The following is a 24583-nucleotide window of genomic DNA, read 5'->3' as shown; positions in this document are numbered from 1 at the left end:
CTACATATATAACATGGCGGGGGGGCAAAATGTTTGGGCAGGATCTTGTGATCATATCACTGCCTGCTGCACCTGTTACGTGACTCAACTGACACCACTTTTGGAAACATTAACAAGTGGGGAGGGGGCACTGATTTTTTTAAGTGAAAAGAACTAAATCCACCCATTTAATAAACAGGAGGGAAATGTGAAGTGGGGTTTGGTGCTTAATGGAGTATAAAGTATTCATAAAACAGCCATTAAATCAAATGTGTGCAATTACTTGAAACTATTAATTTCATTTGACCTTTATTTAAACCATCGGTGACAAATTGTTTTAGTTCTTTCATAGGGAAACAGATGCAGCAATTTCAACAAGCTTAAAAGTCAACATTTGGCATGACTACATTTATTCTTCATCAAAGCTTAAACTATCTTAAGCAAGATTTCTTGTCATTTGTTTAAATAGTCTTCAGGTATAGTTGTCCAGGCTTCTTGAAGGGCATTCAAAGTTCTTCTTGGGAACTTTGGGTCTTCGTTAGCGGCTTTTGATCCCTCTAAATACAAACTGCTTCAAATATTGCACAATGACAGTTTATAATTCAATTGATTTTGACAAGATCTCCAACAAAACTTGCTGAAATTCTGCCCCAAACCAAGACAAAGCCTCCATCGTGTTTTACAGATGGCTGTAGACGTTGTATTTCTTTCCTGGACCTTCTCCGTGCATATTATTGATGATTTGATTCAAAAATTTCAGATTTGATTTAATCACTCTATAAGACCTGTTTTCACCTGTTTCAGTTCAGTTATTAAGTAATTTTGTTCCACATTTCCTTCCAATTCAGAGATGTGACTTTCGATGAGGTTTCGTTTAACAGCAGGTGGATCAACTGAAGGACTAGACGCATCTTTCCTGCTTCTTAGGCACATGCCTATTAGGTACTGTACATCTGCTGTAGATATTTTGAGGCCTTTTACTCCTTCTGTTATCTTCCACATATCCAGGTTTGTCAAAAAAACAAAAACATCCCAGCCAATGCCCAAAAGAAATCTTTGAAAGACTTTCAATAATCCTAGAAAACTATTGTTCAAGACCACTTGAAAAATTACAAGATGGTCTGGCTCCTTGGAAACAAAACATAAAGAAATGGGGGGGTGGCTCAAGATTTTTACAAAGTAGACAAATTAGAGTAATTAATGACTTATTAGTGGAGTAGTTCTGGCCCCTCGGCTGGTTTTTGACACCTGACAGACTGTTTACACATAATGCTATTTTGGAAAAAGCTGCACGAGCATGTTTGTTATTTTGAGTGTGCAAAACCTCAGGACTCCACTAACCTGTCTGTTATATGGATGCATTAAAATGTCAACATTTAAAGAAACTTGTATTCCTGTCAGATTTGCTGCCGCTGCGGTGTATGGAAACACAAGCTCCCCGTGAAACTTGTGAACTTAGAAAAATGTTTCCAGCTTGGGTTGCTAAAAGAACTGCCTCATTGTTACTTTGAAACTAGATAGCAGTCGATACAATCATATCTGTTTCACACCAGGAAATACAGTTGGCTGTCTGACAGGAGCAGTGACAAGCAATTCAAAGAGCCTGGTGAAGACTTAGTGTTGCAGTATGTGATCTGAATGGAACAACGGCATGTGGCTGCAATCATGGCTTACAAAGTGGGAGGAATATAAAAGAGAAGTCAGTTCTGTAGCCGATTTAAGTGCACTGCCTGTGCGGTGAGCTGCTGCCTATTTTAAATGAATCTAACATCATTTTTTTCTAATTACAGTGTGACACGATAGCAAAACAAGTCAATGTAAACATGTTTGAGGAGTCCCTCAAAAGCATTTGGAAATGAAATTTTGGTTCATTTATTGTTAAAATGTTGAGATTGTGCAGGACTTAAAGCTACAGAATTGAATCTATTTTTGGCTTTCTTCTTCTGATGCAGCTTTTATTCCCCCCAAGAAAATGTTAAAACAGTTATGATATGAGATACAGATTTTCATTTTGCGATAGCTGGTCGATTAAAACAAGCTATCAAAACTGTGGATTGTGTTTAGCTCTGCTTTGTTTCGTACCGTGCAACCTCAGGCTAGCACCTCTGCACTTTTACATTTCTATTGTTTTGAATTTTAAATCAGAGGTTAATGCAACTGTGTGATTACAGAGACATTTGGATATCAGAAACCGCTGCTCTGCTGGGATTTCCCCACACAACCATCCCTACCCAGTATGCAGCGGTTCTATGGGCAAAAACGCCTCGTTAATGCTAGAGTTCAGAGGACTGCTTCAAGGTGATAAGCAACAGCACCATAATTAGGCAATAATCAGATGCTCGTCTGCATACCTCAGTTGCAGAAGAGCGTCTGCTCATTTGAGTTACTGCTGCATCTCTAAAGACACCTCAAGGTGACAGCAAGGCAACAGTAACTCAAATAGCCACTCATTACAGCCAAGATATGCAGGATACGCCCAAAATGTTGAAACAGATGGGCTACAGCACCAGTAGGCCACACCGACTGCCACGCCTGTCAGCCGAGGAAACTGAGTCACCAAATCTCAATCATACAGAGCACCTTTAGGATGTGGTCAAACAGGAGATTTACATTACAGACCTGCAGAAAATGTGACATGCTGTCATGTCAATACGGCCCAAAATCTCTCAGGACTGTTGAATCTATGCCATGAGGAATTAAGGGCAAAACAGGCTCCCACTCAATACTAGCAAAGTATACCTAATGAAATGGCTAGTGAGTGTATGTGAACAAGGCTCTCCCTCTCTCGTCACTTCTTTCTCCCCGTGCTGCTCGAAGTGGGAAATATACTCCCGGTGTGTCTCTCGTCCGGTCTGTTTATTTTGCGTTTGGGCCACACAGTAAGTATTTCAGAGGGTGAGCGAGTGCATCTCGGTGAGTGCAGGCTTCTCTGGACTTTAACTTTCAACTAGAGCACCTTCATATATGAAGATTAAAAGTCTAGCACTGAAGTGGGGCCAACAAACAAAGGACAGGAAGAAGAGTAGATGGTGCTGAGTACTATTTCCTTCCCTGTTGTGCCATTGTGCCAGTTATCTTCAATGTCTACAACAAAGCAGTACAAATCAATGTAATGAAAAGAATGCAGTTGAAAGACAATCTAAACAGGCTGCGTTGGTAAAATATATTTAATATATATTTCACGTTATCTTTTTTTCTGTGCAGCACCAATAAACTACAGTTCAAATACAAACACGGCCCTCAGGGGTAGCTACGTTACACCACAAAACCTTTCTAATCTTTACCAATTGCGGTTTGCACTCTTCCGCTTTGACCCCAAGCAGAGCTCGTCTTTAATACGGATGTTGGCGTGATCACAAAGAAATGAGTGAAATAAGTATCAAGAGACCTGCAAAAGAGGAACATTTTGTGCTTTGCAGAAAAGAGGCAAAAACCACTTCCTGTGAGTGAATGAGAGAGCCGTCCTAAAAACCACACAGTTTCATAAAAATACCACACACGCTACCTCGATAATGCTGCAGCCTAACATTATAGCTGCCCCTTGTTTACAACACAATAAACCCATATGCTGGAAAGCAAAGAGCACTTGCGCTGCACAAAAAGAAAAGAAAAAGAAACCCACAATAAGATAACAGTGTCATGTCTCTACTGCTTCACTGACACCCAGCCATGTTTCCAGCCAAAACGCAGGTAAACCCGCACCTGGTATTAGCCAGTGTCATTATTCTGTTATTGTTTCCATTGTTCCTGCAAATATCATTTGGAAGCATGCTTGATAATTGTCTTTCTAAATGAATCCCTTGCTTCCTTGCAGAATAAAACTACACTAAATTGACACTACTCTATTCTGTCCAGACGTCCTAGAGTCTCGAGGCAGGTTATTAAGTTACTTTATTGATCACCAATGTGGAGGGGGAAAAAAAGCTCATTCAAATGTCACAGAAAAGGAGACCGCATTAATACAGAGACAGCCTGAACGCTCATCTGTCTGACTGAAATGGTTTCAGTTTAAATGTCACTGTGTCTCTCTTCTACGCAGCTTTAACTGTCATACAGTTTACGTCTTCCCGTTAGTGGCAGCAAAGGTCTGAATGGCCATCTGACGAATTCAATTCAATCAAAGTGAAACTGCTGCTTGGTACGCGAGTTGTCCAAAAGCGAACGCTGGGATTACCCAGGCAGGTGTTGAGTCAAACTGTCAAAGAAAAAAGCAATTCAGCCACTGGCTTTCAGCCCACTCACACTTTGCCTATCCTGCTTTACACATCCCCAGGTACATCCTGTCTGCAGATAAGCAAAGCTCACAGATTATCTTTGCGTGAATCGGAATGCGTCCCATTTGTTTTATCAGCGACTGTGAGCTTGTGGATGCTCATTTGATTATGCTTGCTCTTGTTTATGATTGTAGCTGTGAATGCATTCCCAGGTGGATATGTGTGTGCGTCTGTTTGTAAGTGTGTGCCGGAGCGAGAAGGTGATTCCCCTGACGGGCACGACAGATGGGGATGGAGTGGCTCTGCTCGTTCTCTCTGCCACCTGAGAGCCACGAGGGTATACAGAGGCGATGCCCGACGCTCAATCCGCTGACAGAGGTTGCTTTGTTTTGATTTAGTCGCTCGGCGCAGCACAACAGAAAAGTCAATTGACTATAATTAGAAAAGGATTGCATTGTGGTTTCTGGTTTAATAGCAATTAGCAAACTACAAAACACTCAGACGCCAGGCGTTTCATTTTTAGTCAGTACTACAATTCATAAACTGCGGTAGGCTCTGTCAACTACAGATATTTATCTTGCTGTTACAGAGTTTATCTGTGTGTTATGGGTAATCTGTGTTCTCACACAGCCAGAAAACCTGACCATTGGATTCAAGAACTTTGATTCAAGTTTATGTCAGAAGGCAGGCCCATTTTAGAAAGGGTTTTTTTATGTAATTTATCTAAAATGCACTTGATATGTTTGCACTGATACCTACTATAATGTGCGTCACGTCATCATTCTGTTTCTAATCACAATGCAATTGAAATACATAATCTCAGTACCACACCTAGATATCAGTTCCACCCTTTTTAGTCAGAAGTAATGACGCAGAAGTAATAACGCCCTATATTTGACACATTTTAAGCTATTAGAAAGATTTCTAACCATTTCTTCCAAGTACATGAGTTTGAGCATCTCTGGATCTTGCTCACAAGTGAGGCAAGACTAGAGCAGTAGATTGACATGACACAACAATAACGCAGACTGTGTATTAGTCTGTTGTGGTGAAGAGCAGGAAAGCAAAGCTGCAGATTTACCAGATGATCTACGTTCCTACTCTCACCGACTCTTGAGAAAGCTCATTTCTGCTGTGATCTCATTCTATCAGTCTGTACCCAAAGGGTGTCTGGGCTCTGCCTGAGAGATAGAGGAAAGAGCTTAGTCATTCAAGAGGGCCTCAGAGAGCCACTATTTGAAGGTGGTTCAGGCACCTAACCAGGTGTCTTCTAGGTGAGGTATTTTAGGCGTTTCTGCTACTGGGTATCTCTGCCTGGACTATTGCCCCTTGTAAAACAGATGACGGCAGATCATGCATGGTTGGATGAATGGATGGATTGATTGTTACAAAACCTACTATTGCTGTCACTAAAACAAATCTTAAAGTGTGATGCAGGCTAATGGACTCAGCTTTGAGTACAATAAAATCCAACCGAAAATGACCATTTTATGTCCTATTCACTATGTAACTATCAGTGTTGGTCAAGTTACTTGAAAAAAGTAATCAGTAACTAATTACTGATTACTTCCCCAAAAAAGTAATCCTGTTACTTTACTGATTACTTATTTTCAAAAGTAATTAATTACTTAGTTACTTAGTTACTTTTTAAAAACACGATTTACAACCTGAATAGGTGATAAAGGATAGATCTTTCAGCCCAATTCTACTTTTTCTACATAATCCATCATACAAAATGTAATCAAATGGAAAAGTCTCTTTTTAAAACTTGTTTTATTAGTTTTAATCTTTTAACTTTATGCATCAAGCAAAAATTTAATTATATGCAACATTCTCTGACTTGAAGAAATTAGTTTAACATTTAAACCTATTTTCTGCACATTCCAGCACATAAAATAAAAACATTTTTGTGTTTACACTCACTCTTTCAAATAGATGCAAGTAAAACACAGCAGAAAATAAATAAAGTCAGACTCAGCGGTCCTGTTGCTCTATTTTCAACTGTAAAGCAGGAGTGGGGTAGGCGGAGGTTTACCCTGGTGCAGGTGTGCCGCGGTCAGTTGAAGAATCCGCGAGTTTCTCTGTGAGTTTCCCATTACGTCGTAGCGCACTCGGTGCTTGCTTGGAAGTTTAGGGGTTTTTTTTTCGCTGTAAAAAGAAGTTTTCTTCCCACGCACGATGGACGCTAATGTTTTTGTCACTTTTTATGGAATCAAACTCAAAGTAAGGTCAGTACTTCCACGCTTTAAACGCTGCACGCTCATACTCTCTCCCACAATCGATATGTGATCCATTGTTGATCTGCACACAGCTGTTGTCACTAACGGCGCACTCGCTTCCGTCACTGTCGTGAGACACTCTCACAAAAAAATCACGGTTTTAGTAACGCAGTAACGCAGCGTTCCTACGGGAAAGTAACGGTAATCTAATTACCGTTTTTGCAATAGTAATCCCTTACTTTACTCGTTACTTGAAAAAAGTAATCAGATTACAGTAACGCGTTACAAGTAACGCGTTACTGCCCATCTCTGGTAACTATACCTTAAAAAAGCTAGTAGGAGGTGGGGTAACTAACCCACTGTATGTAGTAAATTCAAACAATGTGATATCAAAAAGAGGAAGAACTTCAAAGCAACTAACAATACACACAGAATTAGAGAACTATAGAAATGGGGAAGCGGCAGTTGACAACTTTCTAATAATTATGATTCCAGTTAGCTCTTCGACGTAGCCAGATGCTATCACACAACTTTTACATTTTTTTGGGTACAAAGGAAACAAAAGTGTTCAGATCAATGTAGGTGTGTAGGAGTGCTACCACACTAAACAATCAACAATGTGGCATCGTAGCAATGTGCAGTTAGGTTTCAAAAGAGAAGCACATCCAGCTGTGGCACCCACCATCATACAGTCAAACCTGGATGATTCAGCTATATAGACATTACGATTTTCAAAAAATATTCAAACTTCTCCTACTTTTCCCTACCTTATTTAAAATTTCATTCAACATTTTTTAACAATTTTAATTCAATGCGTTCAGCTGCTGTAGATGATTGGACCCTGAATTTCTCTGCTTCCTATCTACCCTTTATCTACAGTATGAATGTTTTTATACAGCGCAGAGGAGCATGTTCCTGCCATTATCCCAAATGTCAAAATGAAATTTGGCTCTGCAAAGTGATGACAGTAATCAGCCAAAGTAAGTAAGATATAGATCCATGCGTCAGTGCCCAAAGCCGCCCTCCGATTGTGTGTGATTGTGACCGATGGGGTTATAAATCTTCAGAAAAACAATGGCCCTAATAACACCATATCGGTTCCACATGTCAGAGTCTCTATGTTAATCTCTGATTTATATCAAATCTGTAATTCAAGCTTGTCAACTTCAAGTTCTGACCTGGGACCACCTGAATTAGCTAAAGAAATAAAAGCTTGGAAATGTCAGCAGCCTCCAGCTCTCATTCTAATGCATTTATTTAATCAACGTTATATATGCGGTTACTCTCACTTTCCGATTGTAGACACAGGCTGTTAAAATTTATTAGGTTGCAGCTCAAAGCTTGATTGTTTCCTACTCCTCAGCCAACAGAAGTCATTACATATGAATCTTTCACTTTTACTTCTTCTGTATCAGAGTCAAAACCTGATTAGGATTCAGCAGACTTCGACCAATTACTCCTTCAACCAGGGCGGTGTTAGACAGTGAGAACATGCATAAAGCAAGAAAGAGATCATCAGTCATCAGGAATGCCGCTTTGAATCAAAGACACGACTTGTCAATGAGGCACAGCGTGTTAACATGTGAATAGCAGTTATGATAAAAGGCAAAAGTCCAACACGGTGCAAGACACCGCTCTTGGGGAAAATCGTTGACTGTTGCAATTTCAGCACTGTAAACTGTCAGACGATACGCTGACCCGCTGCCAGCAGACAAAAAAGAAAAGCTGGCCCAGAAAATGTGTTGCAGAACAAGGTTAATTCCACCATGTCCACATTTACTGTCTTGTCAGAACTGAGTGATTTCTCAACCCTCCACAACCCTACAGGGATGTTGCACCAGTTGAGAATGTGTTTGCATAGCATGCATAATGCACTGCCCAAACACACTGTTATTGTTCTCATACAGCATGTTCAAAGTGTAGTTTCTTTCATTTGCCACACTGAAAAAGCTGCATACACAGGAAACAGGATCATATGTAAGAATCATTAAGCACATGCAAAATGCTAAACTATCTAGAATGCGATTTCCTTTGTAAATAAAGTCTGGAGCTTGTTCATACAACACATGTGACCCTTGAGGTGCTTAGGTGGCAAACAGAATCAGGTTTGCTAACATAGCTCGTCTGGAAAGATGAGGAAACACTCTGGATGGATTATTTTTGATCGTTTTCCAATGTTCTGGACATTCTTGACAGGTGGAAACCATGGGAACTTGACAAACATGTCAGTGTCAGTCAATAAGTGTACAGTTCATAGGTACTATATATACAGAACTCTTCCAAGTCTCCTGAAAAACAACTATAAAAAAACCCCGTCAACTCTATACCTGTGGAAATGAGACACTGTGTTCCAGTGGAAAAGTAACACCAACCACCAACCAGGCTTTTCACTGTCAATATATCACAGTACCATTACACTAACAGATCCCATTGACGAAGTCTGACAGTTAATACAAGGAGCCAGCGTTGTACACAAAGCCATGCAAACTTTTTCTTACCTTGGTTGTCAGCTGCCTTCACTTCAGTGCCCTTTCTTTAGATTTGAATACAGCTTTTATCCCAACACAGGTCTTCGCAGACTCTGCAATCAGAAGAGACAATCTGTGATTCTTCGTGTCTTTGCCAACAAAAGCAAAACATTCACCAGGCCAAAAGTTCCAGGGAGTGAAAAGGCTTTCAGAGGAATCCTGTGAGCCAAATCCTACAGATAGCCACAACTCGAGCACAAGCAAATCCACATGGCCACTGAAGCATGTATGTACTGCTAAGTCAGGGATGACATGGGAGGAGTCTGGGAGTTCAAGAGAGGAAAATCCCCAAAGGAGGCGCAAGGTTTTCTTGTCTATCAAAACCAATTTTAGATCTTCATGTGACCAGCTTACCACTAAAAAGCTTAGCAGTCTAATCCTTCAACCAAATGAATTGTCTAACTCGAGGCTTTGGCCAAAGGCATCAAAGCGCCGTTATAGCATGAATCTTGCCGAACTTTCAAAGGGGCAGGTATATGGAGTATACAGCTCTCCAGTACACTATGCAGGTATTCACTTTACTGTCTGCTTGGCTTCATTACACTTTGTACAAAAAGACCTTTCAATATTAACACCTATTACTGTACATAAACGAAAGACCCCAGGCAATATTAACAGACATCTCGGCCAAGTTAAATATTTTAATCACTTTCTGCACTCACTTGAAGTCGCATTAGAAAAACTGAATAATTACCACTCATGCTTCAACAAATACCATCAAGGTACTTGCAAACTCGTGGCGATGCTGATGAACGCCAAGTAAAAAGCAAGCTGAGAGAGAGCATTCACACTAGGCATACCTGCACTTTTTCTAAAGGCTATAAGCATAATAGAGCTGGCCTTTATTTATGACCGCTAAAGTAAATTATATTTAACATTGAGTTGTTTTATTCTGAACAGGCCCTTTATATCAGATCAACTGAAGTGATCTGGTAGAAGCAAATTAAATAATGTTTTGTGTGTGTTTGTGTTTCGGACAACACTAACTCAGTCAGATAAAAACGCCAGATCAAAATGGCTTGATTTTATTTAGCTTATTTTTTGATCGTGAAAAAGGGGATTGAAATGATTAATTAATACATACAGGCAGTGAATGCAAGAGTATGGGACTCAGCTACATGGATGAACAACCGCAGATAATTGAGCCTCGCAATAGCTCAGCTAGGCATGGGAGTAAATTTATGCTCACAATAGTTTCACGCACGCTCTAATCATGTATAGCCATGGCCTACCTCTCCCCATAGGCGATGCGTACAACTGTGCTGACCTCTGTATCCTCGCTCTGCATGACTTCATGCTTTCAGCTATTTAACTCCCTCCAACTCTCTGTGTACTGTGTGAAAATAGAAACAAGCACAAAAAAAGTCTGTTTTACAGCATCACATGAGCGGGGCTACAGGCTAAGATGAATGCATGTGAGTTTCGGAAATTGAAGACCATAGTTCAACCAGAATGTAGTCAGAAAATATGCCAATGACATGGCAAGTTTCACAACTCCTACAAGAAGGCAAAAGGTTGGGCCTTCCTGGGGATTTATGCACAACTACATGTAGGGTCGACACAGCCCGCTACTATTGTCAATGAGCTGTCCGGTACTATCAGTTCCTCTTGTTTGATTTCCAGCCAGAAAATATCAGTCATCATCTTATTACAAGGATGCAGGATATGTTATAGGCTCTGCAAAGATTCACCTCAGAAATCTAAATCTGGTGGATTGTACAGCAACATTGATCCTGTGTGAGTTTGAAGTCTGCTTGTCATTGTTTTAATGGCGCCCAACCAACGCATTGCTTTTTTCCTACTGTTCTTCCAATGATGATGTCCTTTTTTAATGACTATTGTGTTCTGATGACAAGTTCAAAGTTGGCGTGTCGTATCTTTATCATTTGTCTTTCCAGTGACGTTGATGGCTTGATTTCTTCCAAGATTGATTTGTTGGTCCTTCTGGTGGCTATCTATGGTATTAATAAAATCCTTCTACAGCACCACGTACAATTTGTCGACTGTCCTGTTTTCCCCAGGAAAACTTTCCCCAACTATAGGTCCCCATGGAGAAAAAAAAAAGTGAAAATCAATGTTTTCATCGGCAAAGAAATGTCCTTAGATTTGAAGACCTTATCCAATGAGTTCATCGTTGCCTTGCCCACTGCGATTCTCCTTTGACTTCCAAGGTAAATGAGGCCTCAGAATCATCATTGATCACAGCAAAAAGTTAAAAATAAGTAAAAATAATAATAATAACAATAATCTGAATACAGCTAATGTCAACAGTGCAAAACATCAGGATCCTTTTTAAGGACGCTACTGTTACATACACACAAATACGTTCACATGCTTATATGTCAAGAGAATAACAAAGTCCGGAAAACAGATGCCTCCCGAGCGTAGTTAACAATGTGACAAAAGCTTGTGACAGGTAAAGAAATACGTTCAAAGCTCTGACTGAGACATCCACACACAACTGAACACACTTGGTATCTTTACATCATAATCTTCTGTTTGGCATACTAGATACATTTCCATAGCTTGTATCATTATCTGATGACATTCAGTCGCAGACGCATATCACCGCTGACACTTTTCCTCTTGACCCGACAGGCAGCACGCATAAAATCATATCTTGCACTGAAAAGATAATGATGAAGTTATTCATTAAAAGACAGCTTGTTGGCGGCACAATCAACGGGAATGAGAAACAGAAATGGTGGCCTTTGGGTGTTAGATGTTGTCTCACAGCTGTTGCTGCTTCACAAATTAAAATTTAAAGATATGCAGAGGCTACGTGGATTGATTATTCTCATTTTCATTTTATGCTGGGAACACACAAAAAACCACGGTGACAGCTAATAACTTAAAAGGTACTTTTGGCTACACTTTTTTCCCCAAAGGGTCGCTACAGCAGATGGATCTGGGTGTTTTCCTTATTGTCCAGGTTTGTAATGCAACCCACCCCCAATCTATCAGGGCGTGGGAACAGCATTAGCGTCTCCTTCCAGTGGTAGCCAATAAAATAATGGACCTAAAAACTTACACAAGACCTCACCACACCTAATCTCAGCGAACTAATTTCAGAAGCAGTTTGTTAGGGCTACCTAATGCTTGTAAAGCAGGGAGGTCTATTAAAAGGCCTTTAATTTTTAACAGAATGAACCAGAGAGGCCAAGCCTTACTACTTCATTTTGAAAGTCATTCCACTCATGGACTGATCAAACGAAAAAAAAAAAAAAGATGTTTATTGTACCATCATCCAATCACGCACAACTTCACACCGGATCTCTTCAATAAATTAGCTCCAAGTTGAAGAAATGTACGTTTCTGCAACCGATACTCTTCATTTGCTTCATCATTATTGGCTGAGATGATCGAGTTTGGCAGCCATGCATTTGATTATTCAGTTAATCCATATGCTAAGCCAGCTCTTAGGACTTGGGGAGGGACAAATATGCATCCTCATAGGTGAGGTGGCAGAGAGAAGAGGTAAACCTGACAGCAAACATACATGATAAAATCTATTTAAAAGAGACAGAGAAATAAGTTGGTGTTTGTAGTTAATGATACTTTATTTTGTGCCGTACACTAGTGCTGGTATGCAAGAAGGGTCCAGACGTACCAAGCTTTAACTTATTAACAACGCTAGCAGTCATTGCAGCAAACTCTTCGGCAGCGTCTTACTTCCCATGCGACATTTTCCATAATGCACCGCTGCACGGTGCATTATGGAAAATGCATTATGCATTATCTTCAGCATCGATTAATCTATTTTGATAGCCAACAACCGGCTTTAGCAGTTGCACCTTTATTGCACTACTATTGCTGTGGTGTTTAAACACGGGCATAAAAATATCACCCGAGCCAAACATCATTACTTGAGTAATTTGTCTGAGCAAATAAAAGATAAGCAGGGAGCAGAGATTACAAATGGCAGTATATGAGCTTCTCATTAATATTCCTGCCTCCGATCGTGATGCACAAAAAGAACAGGTGATACAAAGAGGAGTAAAAATGCTCTTTTTCTAACTTGTCAGCCTGAGAGAGACTGACTTGTTTCCTCAACAGCATAACGTGTCTCCACATGAGCTTCATTCTTGTGACATGCTTTAGTGCACAGCAACACACAGCCACACCGAGAGGTCAATGCCTGATTTAAAGGTTCAGCAGATGTTCACAACAGATTATGGATGCGGCAGTTTTAAAAGCATTAAATAATATCAGCTGTTCCTTGAGGCTTTTTTTTTTCCTCTTTCTTGAGTTTCACCACATAATGAATACAACACAAGCCCCCTTCATCCCAGATGCTTGTTTGGAAGATGTTTGGAAGATGATATAGCAGATATAACTGGATTTGGGGCAGAGTTTCCATATTTTAGCAGTGACTACAACTGATGCTTTTAGGATGAGTAAACCCAGTGATACTATGCTAGGATGTATTTGTTGAATCTGCATATGTACGAGATTTGGTGGTATTTCTGTCTACACTTAGCCACTTTATTAGGTGCACCTTGAGTCACATAATGATATAATATTTTCAGTATAATATCTCCTGTAGCCTCAGTCTCTTACTCTTAGCTGTTAGAAGTAGCACCTGGTGTGGACAACATGTCGGGTATTCAGGATGCTCGGTTCGCTTCAGTTGCAGAAGAGCATATTTGAGCTGCTGTTGCCTGTCAGCATGAAGCTGTCTGACCATTTTCCACTAACCGCTGATATCAACAAGGCAGTTTCATCCAGAAAACTTCAATTTACTGCATATTTTCTCTTCTGAAACTGCAGTAAATCAGCAGTTTCAGAAATACTAAGACCAGTCCATCTGGCAACCACGCAACATTCAAAGTCACATAATTAATTTTTACTCCAATTCTAAGAACTTCTGTTTAAGATTCAGCAGGTCATGGCTGAATGCGTTGAGTTGCTGCCAAGTGACTGGCTCATAAGAAATTTGTGTTAACAAGGAGATGAACAGATGTCACTAATGAAGTTCCCAATGAGTGTATGCAAAGGTAAGTACTCAGAACTGTAATGGGGATTGTAGGAATTCCTCTCCCAGTTCTATGACAATGTATGCTGGCTGTGTCCAGATGATGGCTCCACCCACCCAGGTAATAAGCTGTTTGTCCCTCTGCCTTCTCGAAGACAGTCTAGGACCAAAAAAAACAACATCTTCCCCAGAGCTCACACCTCATGCCTAAAAAGACAGGGACATGCACTTTACAACATGTAACTACAATGCTACCTACTGTTTATGTTACCCTATTGTGTTTATTTATTTAATGGGTTTCTGTCTGCGTGTTCAATATCAGCTGTTTAAAGATGATAACTACCTCACAGAATTTCATTATGTGACTGAATAATGACAAAGAATCTTTAAAACCTTGAATAAACCCAGTGATATATACTGTAACAACTAGGAAGCTCTGACCCTGATTATTGTTAGAATTTTTATTTTATTTTATTTTCCAGAAGAAAAGCAAAATAGCTCATATTAAAAAAAAAAATGTGTCACACAACATCAAGAAAACTCGATTCACTTTTGCCCTGACTGAAAAATAAAATGCCATTACTTTCTGCTCTTCAATCAAAAGTCCATCAGAAAAGCAGGTGATGGAAAAGGGAGCGAGTACGAGTCTGTTTGTTTGCTCTGCAATCATTCTGAGACCGCATAAAAGGATATTTACTAACAGGCTGTTACGTTTTCTTGCAAAGCTGTTTCAGGTTTAAGTATTGTACCATTTTCTCGTCATGAGCTTTTCGGTCTTCGAGTTTAAAATAAAATAAAAAAATCAGTATGCAAACCTGCAAACCAATATTTTGCAAGCACACTGTGATGCTTATCGTCACAATAATAAAAGAAGATGACAGCTTCTGTGAGGACTGTTAATCCTTTTAGACAAATCTCAGCTTTAGTACTGAGCCATTTATCCAAAGCTTGACATTTTAAAATGCATCAAGTTCTTCCACATGAAAATAGAACAGGACGGCGCACTGAAGGGAAGACTACTGTTCCCAATGATCAATTTCTAACATCTGAAAACCATGGAAACAGTAAATAGCCAATCAAAATCAACCACACTCACACATTGCATGTCAATGTAAATGCACAATATGGAGGCCGCTTTGCCTACAAGCTGGTAGCCCTTTTTTTTTTTTAAGTAAAAAAAAAACAAACAGCTATAATAAAGACATTTATTATGCATGAGGTGCTGCACACTGCTGTATGCTGAGTATGAAGAAAGCAAGCAAACAGCAGTGAAGGTAATACAAAATACAGTCTATAAACAGTATAACCTGTATATTGTGGCCAAACTGAGCATTGCTCTACGATTGTGACGTCACGTAAGTGCTTTGGAATTACAACATTATCCGTGATGTTTCCTGTGGGAACAGGCCTCATTGTGAGGTGCTGGTACTGATAAGTGGCTATTGGAGAACGTCAATTTTTGCTGTTTTAACAAACAGTTATTTTCAGTTTTTTGTTTTTTTTTAAAAAACTGCAAACATTTTATTGCATTTTATTGGCAAAATAATTAACTAGAATAAAGAGAAAATAACTGACCCTGTGCTCCTTACAGCACACATATGAATAAACGTTATTGTTTCCTTTCGGGGATTTCCTGTTAAAATGAATTCTGAGGGGACCCAGGCTGCTGTTTTGGAAAGCTGCTGTCATGCATTTATAACTAATGCTTCCTAAAAGAAGTCGGCTAAATGCTGTCAATGCCAGAGAAAAGCCTCAAAAGGAAATGTTGCAGGCTCTCCCTCTTTGCCAAACCACCCGCTGAATCACGTCCATATGTTTGCACAGTATGCAAATCACGCAGAGTTACTTAAATGTAAATTACAGTGAATGCATGCCTCCATCTGTGTGTGTGTGTGCATTCAAGAGCCCCTCTTTCCAAACCCGTTGACCCGGTCTAACATCAGCATCTATAGATCTCCACACATGCATCTGATGGTCCTTTATTTTGACTTTGTTACAATATTTATTCCGCTAACGCTCATTCCAGCTCTAATCCGATTCATTGTTCCTCCGCGGCTCTGTCTACAGAGTTAAGTCAATTCCACATGGAATTAATCCAGTGTGCTTTACTTTTGGAACACTCTGTTGGTTTGCATAGTTTAAAAGCTTAGCTGTTACGTATGGGCTTGAACACGCACTCTCACTCACAAACACACAGTGCTGTAACAGAGCCAATGAGGAGATTGATCAGCTGGGTTGTGTCCAAATTAAAGGCAGTCCTCTGCAGCCATGCCAGGCATAATAACTTTCTCCTCCCTTTGCACTTTTCTTTGGCTGGAATAGTGGGAGAGTTGGGGGGGAGCATGCGAGACAGAAAGACAAAGATAAAGGAGGAAAGAGAAGCAATTGGATAAAGTCTTGACACCCATCTTAGAAAAAGAAATGCCTGGCTCTTAGATGTCTGACCCATTTTCAGCTTTCTCTCTCTTTCTCTCTAATTTCCTTCCTTTCTCTAATCTAGAGTAAAGAAGCTCTGGGAGTCTGATTCACTGAAGCAGCAGTGTGCCGCAGGACCAAAGCCTGCACAGACAAACACGTATACGTGATCTAGAGTATAGCACCAGACCATGCTCTGCTTCAACTGCTGACAGTTTTATATCCTTTGAGTGGCCTTTTATGGGGAATGTGTGTACCCTATGCACGGCAAGCGCATGTACTGTATGAGCTCATCAGTATGCATGGCGAGAGGCCTTTGTTCCCAAAGAAACGGTTCAATAATCAATTATTCACTCGCTGGAAATACACTGGTGCTCATTTCTAATAATAAAATCTGTTGGCACAACAGTTGGATGCAAAAACAAAATTCATATTTATTGCATTTCTGAAGCATACATTCGACTCACATTAGGCCAAAACGATGAACATACAGTATGGCATTAAATAGAGTAATAAAACATAATGGTGCCCTCCCACCAGTTGTTTTAATGCATATTACTTTCACGTTATATAGTGTTTTCTGTATTTGAGTTTTTCGAGTGCACTACGCTTACTACATAACTTTTTCTGCATATTTCGCAGTCGCTGCGAGTTAGTTTTAAAGGTACAGTTTCCCCAAATTAGTAAAAAATAAAAGGATAGCTGGGAGAGATGTTATTTTTTAAAAGTAACATTTATCAGAGGTTACAGTTACTACATTTCATTAACCCTCCATAGTTTGTGGCTGAAGTCTGATAGACGGTAAGAGCAGAGTGAGACTGTCATGATCAAGATAAGATCACAAACACTAACAAAGGATGGGTTGCATGCTGCATCATTTCCTGTGAACCCCTTGTTTACGTGAAGTTAATCTGAATCCTGTGCAGGCAAAACAGATTCTTCCGCTAATGACAAAAGAGGCTAAATAAAATAAAAGTGCGTAGCCTGATCTTTTTGTTTAGGAATTTGGCTGCTATTTAAAAACTGCACATTTAAAATGATGCTTGCAAATCATTGTAAAAACGCCTAGTGAGAAGGAGAAATGCACAACCACACAACAGGTGCTAGCAGCAACTTTGGTAGTCAGTATCCTGTCTAATAACCTTCTCTGCACGGCTCTTTGACAGCAAACCTGCCTTGAGGATCATCACCGGTGATGAAAACAGGATGCAAAGTTTGCAGTAGAAGAGGCTGCAGTCTAAAGGACTGAAGAAGACTATCAGGGGCACGAGCCCAAAAAATACACAACATTTTCTTTGACATTAACAGGGTGGTGCAGCTTAAATCCACCCCCCAGGGTCAGACTGCAACAGCAAGACTTTCATTCAGATGCTGACGTTCTTCAGCATCTGAAGGAGAACGCTCAACAGTGTAATTATAGCACAAAGGCAGCTGGATGCACGTAAATGTTGGCCGCCCTACACGCCAAATTTGGCACCCTTTGACTTTGTCCTTAATTCCATAATGAAATTCAAGTTTATAGTTCACCGTGCTGATACAGTGGGGGATATCATGTCCCAGATGCTGATTACTTCAAAAGGAATACCAGACAATCGTGTCGTTTTTGGTAATAAACCCAAAACAGCAAGGCAACAAGAATCAGATGGACCTCTGCAGGCAGGGAGGGTAAAGAACACCAGAGGCTGGCTTCAGCCTGCTAATCCCTCGTGTCAGATAAGGTCTGACACACTCATACACACACACACACACACACGTGCACACAACCAATAACAAGGGGAAGCAATAGACTGTTAACAATGTATTTTCACGTGACACCTGATATGAACACGGAGAGAATAAACAAACTCATAATACAAACACACGGTCTTGGCACCATTTCTCCCTTTATGCCAGTTCCTCACTGTAATGTCATCTGTTTATAGTCCTCGCTCCCTCTCACACACAAACCCGAATGGAAGGTCAGAGGGGTTAGCGCTGCCTGCCTTGGCACAAAAACAGGGCTACAGATGTGAAAGCACGGAGAGTTCGCTCGCTCTGAGGACCAGCTGGAGCCCGTCCAACCTGGACAAGGGTCAGGGACACGAGTGAGAGAACACAAGCAGCAATCAGAGCTTCTTCTCAGGGGCCTGCCGGCTTGTCACCTTCTTCAGTCACCCTGGACCACCCTAAAAACAAATCTATAAATCATCTGTGGACTAATTTGATTATTTTCACAGTTCACTTTCACACCTCATCCGTTGTTTCAATCATCAGTTTAGTCCTGAAAACAGCTTTACTTAAAATCCATGTGCTGCATGGGGCTACAAGTGTACTTTCAGTTTGCTCTTGTTGATGTTTCTCTGGTGCGTTTTATGTGTTTTATGCATGCTCAGGACTGGACAGTATTCACTGTCTTCTCTTCTAAGTTTGAGAAAACAGCTTGAGAATTTTGCAGTGGTACAGTGTACCCATGTCAAAGTAATCCTAAACAAACAAACTGACAAAAAAATGTCAGTTTGTTTGTTGCAGCAATACAAGAAGCTGTTTCTGTCATACAGGGCTATTGGCAGCTGCTTTTGCCATCCAGTGTCATCTTGCAATAAACAAAGCCGAACAGTTGTTGTTGGGCACAGAAGTAGCCGCTCACTGGAGACAGTTTGGACAGAGCTGTACAAACATGCAGCTGGTCGGCCAGCGGAAAAATGAAATGGATGTACCTTTGTGTATATACACAAATCTGTGCAAGCTAGCGACGCGCCGATTATGAAATGCAGATGTTTAAAACACAAACTGAACAATGAGGTGGATCGCTAACCCATAATAAAAAAGGACCAGCGTCAGTAGTAAAGGCAAATGAATGTGAACATGTGTTCATTAAAGGGCAGTGATTTATAAAATTTGAAGCTGACGACGTCGTAACTAAGAACAGCTGTCTGCATGTTTGTGAACACGCATGTGCGGGTTTTACATGCTGGTTTGAAAGCATGCGCGTACATGCATGCGTATCGTTTGTCTGAGAGGCTGTGCAAGTGTGCAATGCTTGCGTGCAGCTTGCCAGAATTTCTGTGTCCAGCACTGCCAGGCTAAGGCTACTTCAAAGCGGTAGTGCAAACTAATCACAGAGTGGTTGCCTCACACTTTGCCTATTAAGTTTCCTTCTAGCAAGGCCAGTTATGTTGAGGGAAACATGAGCCTGTCGTCGGCATCAAACACATGGAGGATGTGCAGAAACACCGTGCTCTAAGAATCAGAATTACACAAGCACACACATATTCCCACGCATACTATTAGCACCAACCGAGTACACGCATTAACATATAACACAGCTCTCACTACATGCCCACACATAAATTCTGTTACTTTCAGTACAAGTGAGAAACTGAATGAACTTGGACTACACCGATCTCTGCTATGTGCCAGCGTTTGTTGATTGGCTGCAGTTGAAACAATTCAGATGAGGAATGTACGAGGCTGCCAGATCCAAAAGTCTCTTGGTTCTTGTACAAACGCATACACACATGCACATGCACTGCCTCAGGGTGCTTGGCATTAACTTTGCACTCTGGACCTCCCAGTGTGTAGCTCTCCATCCCTGCTTGGCTAGCAAAATTAACAGGTAGGGATGAAAAGCACTCCTTGACTCTCGTGCGAGTCTTGTCATGCAGAGACAGACCACTAGCCAATACTGGCCTACTATACATATACCGATATAGACGTATACGTTGACCAAAATGCAAATGATTTTGTGAAATTGTTTATTCGGCAACATTCAGACTCCACTGTTTACAGTCCTTCACTTTCTGCAGCACTTGTAGCAGAATAGCATCATGGCTGACCAGACTGTACAACATACACAAATGTTTTGTGCACAATAAGCTCAGAAGAAGCGCACATCTAAAAAAAAAAAACTAACAAAGGCTGGCTTTGAAATCAGGTAAAATGATCGCCTCAAGGCGCCCAATGCTGTAAGATAAAGAACCTACAATGATACAGGGAAACCCCAACAATCAGACGACGCCTTATGACCAAGCACTTAGATGACAGTGGGAAGGAAAAACTCCCTTTTAACAGGAAGCTCCCTCCAGCAGAACCAGGCTCAGAAAGGGACAGCCATCTGCCACGACTGCCGTGGGTGAGAGGAGTGAGTTTCATTCACACCATCTGCCACTGCTCTCTGTGACTTTCTCGAGTCTCACTGTTCGCACACCCAGTGAAGCACAGCAGAGAGAGAGTGCTGTGCCCGGACAGCAAAAACACCACTGCAGCAATCAATGAGTAATGACATCCACCCCAGAAAGCCAGTATCAGCTGGGCTCTTTTGTCATCTATATTTTAGTGGATTAAACCATCCTTGGAGGTATTTAAAAAAAACTGAAGCATAGACTTAGTTAAAATGCTGCGCGGATGCCTGGATTAATCACAAATTCCAACTGAGCAAAGCTAGCAAGGCTGTGTGTAGACTGAGGGACCTCGGTGGGTTTTTCAAATCTAAAACTGCTTCCAAATTTCTGTAATTCTTGAAGAAGTTTTCCGAATTTAATTACAGGATACTCCTAATCTGCCGAAAGACCTTGCAGTGCAGCCTTCTCGAAAACAACCATTCCTATACGCTGGATTGATTTTTAGTTTTGAGGGAAGACTGGAAGCACAAGACTGGCTCTTCTATCTTTCACTTTATTATTTGCAATTTTCACAGGTGGAGTAGAACAAATTTCCCCTTGAGCATTTCAGTTTACACCTTTGACTCATTCAAAACATAGACTGATGGGCAAACCTGATTCCTGATATAAAAACAAATTAATTATATTCTTTTTTTAATTACATGCTCTAAAAATCATCTCATTTCACAGTGTCTGACAGGAAAGATAGGCCTGTAACTAATTACTAGATTTTCTTTGCTGATTAAAATGCCGTTATTAGCTTTATTTATTGGTTATCTGTAAAACGTTACCTTCGGATATCGAGTTTACAATCCTGCGTTATAAAGAAGAGCATCAAAGTCGGCATGTGGGGTTTTTTGCTCAGCTTGGCTGCACAGCGTGAGTTTTCTATAACAGCTTTAAAAGGTTAAATCCATACAGACAGCGAGCATCAGCAAATGAAGCCTGTAGGGTTGCTTTGGATGAAAAAAAAAGGTCACAAAGGTCACATCGCCTCGTTTTAGAAATATTCCGAGCATGAGGCAAGCCTCTAAAGTGCTCATCTGAAAAATACTTTAAGCCTTCAGGACCGAGTGGCAGATCTCACACTGTTTTCACAACCATTACCTTCATATGAATATGTATTTATAACAAATTCAAATGTTTTGAAACACATTCTTAAAATGTGCAAGCTAATTACAATAATCCTCCCTCATTATTATTATTGTTCCTTGAAAAAGCAGAAAACGCAAGTGTGAAAAACAACTGTGCTAATGTGCCAACGTGCAGGAGAGATATTAATCAACAGGAGATGACTAATAACCCCGCTCCCGATATAGCACCCACCAACAAATTTCTGTAAAGGTGATTGACATTTCCTGTTAACAGTAAGCCTCTCCACAAGCCACAGTGTGCCTACCTGCAGCTGTGTTTAATGACAGACCATTTCCACAATCATCATTCGATCACAGGCCAGCTGACAAACCGATGTTCACAGAAACACTCGGGCTCGAGCTGACCTCGCTCAGCCGGTGGCCGGCTTCACTTTCTGTCAAACGCGGTGCCTTTGCCGTGACGGGAGGAGGGAAAATGGCCATCGGGGGGAGGGGAGGACAAATGACGTCTTCAGAAATGTTTGGAAATGTGATGTCAGAAAAAAAAAGTTTCCTCAAACAGAAAAGTGCACGGCACGCAATAACAGAGAGCCTAGTGTAGGTAACTGTCGGTCACACTTCAAAGGAGCTCAACTAAACTCTGAAGTGATCTTTTAACCTCACAGACAGTCATAACATAAACCAACGTCTAGTTCCTTAGCCCGGGGGAATATCTTGCATGCACATTCATATTTGCATCAGTCAGACAGGAGTTGGGACTGCTACTGTGAAAACCCCACATATGGCCAAACTAGAGGTCACTCTCTGGCTTAAGAAGCAGTTGCTTTAAAAAGTAGTGAAACGAGAGCAACCTGCCATAACTGAGCTGATTCAAATCTTGATAAGTCTTAAAAGCAGAGTCCTAAACCTTTTTTAAATACCTAATAATATCTCACAAATACTTAGCAGATGTTACTTCGAAGTGTTTGCACAACACTGATTCCCAACCAGGGATACCAGAGTGTATACAGAATCAGTGGTTCATTCAGAAAAATAGAAATAACAATTTCAACAACTGATTGGACTTTTAGTTAACAGTAACTAACAGTAGTAGATGGATTAGTGGTACAAAGTGGTGCTTGTGCCGTGGGCCACAAAGTTTCTTCATCTTTAAGCACCCAGCCATAAAGTCTGCCTTACTTCATTCTATAGAGTTCACCGAATGCGAGTATGGCACCGTAATAGGATGTCACTATTGCAACACGTGATTTGGTGAATTTTTGTCCCTCCTAGATATTTCTTGATCAACTACCAGTGGTATCATTGCAAAGTGGAAGTATTTAGGGACCACAGCAACTCAGACACAAAGAGGCAGACCATATAAACTAGTTAGCAGGTACCAAAGATGTTACAGCTACCCAAAACAGTGACGTAAAGCTGAAACAGTTTGACAGAAGTAGCAGATAAGCAGGTACCACAGAAGCATTATGAGACAAACGGAAGTTCACACAGGAGAGGATTAGCAGCGATGTGGTGGCCAGATACCAAGAAGTGACAATAAAAGTCAGCGAAATAACTTTTAGCAGCACAAAGTGGGCAAGTCATCTCAACCTTGAAGTGGCTGCTAGTGGCAGATATGGTATAGGTACCACTGAATTATATATGACAAAAATATATATAAAAGGGTTAACTAACTAGAGCTTGAAAGGTCTTGGGTCAACCAACCTTCAACTTTAAAGCAACGTGCAAGGAGGATGTGTGCATAGAGCTAAACAGTTGAACTTTCAGCATTTTTAAATTAATATTCAAATTTGCAGAAATTAATAATGATTGTTTATAGCTTCCACTTCCAAATTTTGCCTTATACCCATACAATAACAGATAAGGGTATTCTATTCAATTACTGCAAGTGCTGCAGTACAGCTGCAAATGTAAGCACTGAAAATGCAATTGTAACATCCTCTGTGCAAGCACAATTTACACTCTTCTTTATTGAGTAATATCCCACTAAAATAAAATCAGTTGAAAACATCTAGAAGATGGCTAGTGGTCACACTGAAATGGGTACTTTAGTAGAGACTGTACGAGCACCCGACGAGCAAGGCTGGTGCTATAGAATAAGCAAAGCACGGCCTCATTACTACACTTCTATTTCCACACCATCTAAAGTGAAAAGCCTTGGCCCTAATGAAAGCTGCATGCTATTCTCCCGAAGGCCAACTGTAAGTGTAGCTACTTTGCAGCACTGCACAGAATAAGTAATGGCCTTATCCTCACTTCCAAAACAAAATAAATAAATAAAATTACAAAGATTAAGAGGTGGTGTTTCAGATCTTGCCAAACCATCAGGTGTTGGAACGAGTCCATCTAAATTTCCTCAAGCGTGACAGATTAGGAAAAAGAGGGAGCAATAAAACTCCTGCTTCTACGGCCGACCATTCATTCAGCTCCTAAATCTGGGGGTTTTAGCGGAATTCGAGCTGCACTGGCTTCATAGAGAAATTAAATCCTGGTTTCCCAAAAGAAGTAATCCTGGTTAAGTTCTATTCAACAATACAGCGCAGCAGCAGCAGCAAGGCAAACACGTTAAACACACACTAATAGGATAAAGGAGGTCAAACTGTCCTGTACTCATGGCTTTTTCTTTTCTGCGCTAATGAAATGCTGAGTGATGTACAGTAAATGCTGGCAGGACAGAGTATCCATATCAAGGCTTGGGTCTGAGCCAAAATTGTAATTGTGGATTTTTGTTATAAGCATCTCTTTGCTCAGAGTTATTCATTACTCCAGCAGATTTTGTTCGTTTGGCTCCACTGCTTTGTAGCCCTGTCAGCTGCGCTCTGCTCCCATATGCTGCGAGGTATTTAGCTGTGATTGTGATCTTTATTCTTTTTACACAACAGCTTTTTCAAAGGTGCAATGTTTCATTTTTGACAGGCATTTTGAACTATTTTCTGATATTTTACACATGTCATATGCACAGTTTAGAGATTAACCGATACACTGGCCTAATATTGATATTGGCCACGATGGTGCGGCTG

The 24583-nt window shown here is 40.6% G+C and overlaps 1 protein-coding gene across 3 annotated transcripts in view; it reads right to left on the bottom strand.

Moving 5' to 3' along the window:
- Positions 1-24583, bottom strand: part of LOC146381243 (thyroid hormone receptor alpha-B) — a 156082-nt gene that overhangs the window by 124127 nt on the left and 7372 nt on the right. For 2 of the 3 annotated variants that reach the window (XM_084937186.1, XM_084937184.1), the window contains exon 2: positions 8911-8993. The gene's annotated coding sequence lies outside the window, so the exon portion shown is untranslated. Of the gene's footprint in view, positions 1-8910; positions 8994-10172; positions 10274-24583 lie in introns of all 3 variants that reach the window. The other variant, XM_084937185.1, reaches the window with a different exon arrangement.

This window comes from Perissodus microlepis, chromosome 8, assembly GCF_051167445.1.
Source record: "Perissodus microlepis isolate ML-2025 ecotype Zambia chromosome 8, ASM5116744v1, whole genome shotgun sequence".
Taxonomy (NCBI): Eukaryota; Metazoa; Chordata; class Actinopteri; order Cichliformes; family Cichlidae; genus Perissodus; species Perissodus microlepis.
Note: the sequence above shows the minus strand (reverse complement) of the source record. Positions and strands in the feature narration are given on the sequence as shown.